The 3815-nt window shown below is 36.7% G+C and overlaps 1 long non-coding RNA gene across 1 annotated transcript; it reads right to left on the bottom strand.

The window, feature by feature from the left end:
- Positions 1 to 335: 335 nt before the first annotated feature.
- On the bottom strand, positions 336 to 2587 carry LOC127158375 (uncharacterized). The gene is made up of 3 exons (XR_007826148.1): positions 2488 to 2587; positions 1298 to 1482; positions 336 to 406 (listed from the first exon to the last, which is right to left on the bottom strand). It is a non-coding gene; the product is annotated as an uncharacterized LOC127158375 (long non-coding RNA).
- Between the last annotated feature and the right edge of the window lie 1228 nt (positions 2588 to 3815).

Consider the following 3815-nt stretch of genomic DNA (forward strand, 5'->3'; position numbering starts at 1 on the left):
ATAACAACGACACTCTGTGGTTTTGGTACACAGTCTGCTGCATTGTTCTCTGTGATCGTCATTAAGAAATGCATCACTAAAATGAAGTAAAACTCAGCGAATACTCCACACAGAGACATGAGAGAGATATATATAGAAAGCCTGATATGTCTACTTTTAAATGAAGTCTTATCAAAACAAATATCATGTGTTAAAGTAATCTGTATGAAACCAACCCCATGTCCAGTCTTTCTCGTCAGACCTAATTATTTTTTATTTGATCACGCCCACAAGTTACTTACACTTTTGATATTACAATCAGCCACATGGAGGCACACAAGGCATAGACAGGGCAGACAGGACATGATGTAATCGCCTCCGATGTCTCTTTCTGAGGGGCTGATTTTCTCCACCCATTCAGGAGCTCCTGAGACAAACACACACATAAAGCAGTGTTATTTTAGTACAGTATCTTTTAATATTTTGAATTAGTTATTTTAATGCATCAAGTGAAACAAAATGAAAAAATAGTGTCTTGGTGTCACTCCCCTGTGGACTGTTTCTTGGGTTTTTCCCTTTGTATGCCTGTCACGCTTCAGGCAGGAACAGACGAACAACGACGTAGTGAAACGAACAGTCTTTAATAATCCACAAGCAACAGGAAACACAGGGAGGTAACGATAAGGTCTGACAAAGTAGGAAAAGTAGTCTGACAACACACACATTAAATAGACAGACCGATTAACACACACAGGTGCAGACAATGAGGGAGAAACCAAAACACACAGAGCTGCAGGGGGAAATGATGGGAGAAACCAACTAAAAAGTCCAGGGGTGTGACAATGCCCTTATTTGGTCTTTCCTGTTCTGTTTCCAATTATGACGTCATTGTTTTATCATTCACACCTGTCCTCGTCTGATTAGCTTGTGTATTTAAGTTTGGTCCTGTTCCCCGTTGGGCTGTCGGTTCTTAAAGTCATCTGTAAGTCACTCCATGTCATTTAACATCTTTTCAGTTGTGTTGCATGTGGATTCCATGCCGTTCCTGTTCGTTCTTGTTCCTTGCATGGATTATATAAATAAACTTTATGTTCCTGATTTCCTCGTCCCTACTCCTCATTCCCGCACACGATGCTTGTGACACTTGGCAATTAGAAAAAAAAAGGTTTTTTTTTTAGTTTCAGTTAACTAAAATTAACTGAAAATAACTATGATTAACTATAGTATTATTCGCTATAGTTAAAACTTAGTGTGAACTGGTTCCCAAACTAAATTGTGACTGTTATTTTTATGTTTTTGAGGGACATGTGACTCTCACCCTCCACATACAGGTGCACTTTGTGTCGGTCTTTGCCTTTGGAGTTGTCGGCCACGCACTCATACAAACCCTCGTCCTCGTACTGAATGTCGTAAAGATGGAGGAGACTTCCTGCCATACTGATGTTATAACGATGGACTGGCAGATCGCCATCCACCTTCCTCCATCGGATCTGAGGGATGGGGCTGAACACACACAATATATGTATAACAGTGAAAACCGCTTGTTAAACAGTGTTAAATCTGTGTTGCAAAAAAATCAGCTTTTACCATATTGTTCATCAGGTATAGATGATAAAATGGAAACAAGTATAAAAATACATGCAAGACAACAACCAATTAGCAACTGAGAATGACACTGATTGCTTACATTAGGAACAAACATTATTTTGTATTGCTTGAAATGTACCATTATCTAACTAAACCTATAAATATATGCATTTTCACACTGTTTTAAGAAATAAAATGTTGTAAAAATCATTGTGAATGATATATGAACAAACCCCTCAGTAAAAACCAACAGAATATAGAGAGGAATAAATCTCTAGGTTTTGGTTTATGTAAGTGCTGCTGAAGTGGAGAAATAGCTTTAAAAATGTAAGTACTCATAGTAGTGTCATAAAATAAAAACTTAAATATTTATTTTGGACTTGTTACACTAGTCTGAAAAAAAGTTAAAAGACTAATGGTAAGTCTAGATATTTTGTTATGAAAGTAAAATATCCCAAAAATGTACCACTGACATTATATTATGAGATATACTGTTATTTTCAGACCTCAAACTTTCTTTAATTCCAAACAGACACTTAGTGAGACTAAAGAAATATAATTATGAAAATTCAATATGAAAATACATAAGATATCCAATGGTAATTCAATATGCAAACAGTGATGTCACTGATGCTATTTTAAATACTGAACATTCTCTCAGCTTCAGTCAGTGGAAGATTTTCTCCATTTGAACTTGAAATGTTAGCTATAAAAGAGTTAATACAGAGCACAGGCAGACTGCGCATACAGCATAATGCTGAAATTATCTACAAAATGCAGTTTGAGTGAAATCTGGATGTTAATCAATTCAAACTGAAATATTTGCAGAAAATTGTGCTGAATAATGAAGCATATGAGGAAAATGACTGAAGTGCTGCCTTGCAAACACTGAGAAATCATTCGTGTGCCGTTTTTTCTTACTTCCCCAGTGCGAAGCACTCCAGCGTGACGTTCTGCCCCACCAGCGTGTAAGTGTCTGGAGATTTGACTTTGATATCAGCGGGATATTTCCTCAGAGAACCTGATAGAGAGCAGATATGAGACAGCAGTGAGTGACTGAGGTCCTTGTGCATTCATTCTTCCTTCCAGCAAAACCAGCGAATCTCTCCTGTTTGTTTATCTGCTGAGGCGCTATGACTCAACACACTACTGATGCTGACAGTCACGAACAACTTTAATATTACACGCACATGTATGAATCAGGAGGATTCATGTTTGGATTGAACTGAGATGTAGTTTTACACAAGTGATGTGCTTTAGATATTAAATGTTTATGAGGAATTAAAACAAGACAGCTTAACCCTCTGGGGTCTGAGGGTGTTTTCGGGCCCTGGAGAAGTTTTGACATGCCCTCACATTTGTGCTTTTTTCAGTATATTAAAAACATATTCATGGCTAAAGTCTGGTTACACTGTAATCAGCACAAACTAGGCTACAATAATATGTAAGCAACATGAATGTACATGTTTGTGCTTTAGAGAAAACAACATTTATGTGTGGTTAGTGAAAATCTAAATGTTTTAAGTCACTGAAATAAGGCCATGAAACACATTCAGAACATTAATTCACAAGACTTTTGAGAACTGGATGTGGTAGGCTAGAGTTTTTTCAACAAAATTATGTGAAAATCATCTCGTTCACTCGTTCAGAGAAAACAATATATTGATGTAAATTTTCTAAGACATGTTTTGTGACTGAAAGGGAATATGCGAAGGAGTGGCAATGACCCATGAATATTTAGCAATTCACACCTGAGAGACAAAGAGCCCTCCCTAATGGCCCATCAATGACACTGTGACTGTCAGGTCGAAACAATGAGAGATTCAGAGAATGGAGTTTTAGATTGTTTGTATTTTATTTACAACACAGTATCATCAAAATATACATAATGAAGGTCAAATACACATTATTGAGCACCCTGATCTAACCACAGAGATGTGAACAGACTTTGTGTAGTTTCTGAAACTGTTTTCTGAATTCTGTTCAACAAGTGAAAAAACTAAATCATACCTGATATATAAGTGCTTGCAAAACTCATCATCAGTAGTCAAGGAACTTCTTTTTACACTAGAATATGTGTAGTTGAACATCTGATGTTACTACAGTGCTCTTAGTTTGAAAGACAGCAGGATTCATCTGTTGTGCAGGTATCAGCTCACTAAAAGACAAACAACATAAGAAAAACATCTGTGAGCATGTTAATATCAGGAGCATATAGTGTATGAATTTGTATAGACTCACGCATTTTA

The sequence above is a fragment of the Labeo rohita genome, unplaced genomic scaffold, assembly GCF_022985175.1.
Source record: "Labeo rohita strain BAU-BD-2019 unplaced genomic scaffold, IGBB_LRoh.1.0 scaffold_1486, whole genome shotgun sequence".
In the NCBI taxonomy this organism is placed as follows: Eukaryota; Metazoa; Chordata; class Actinopteri; order Cypriniformes; family Cyprinidae; genus Labeo; species Labeo rohita.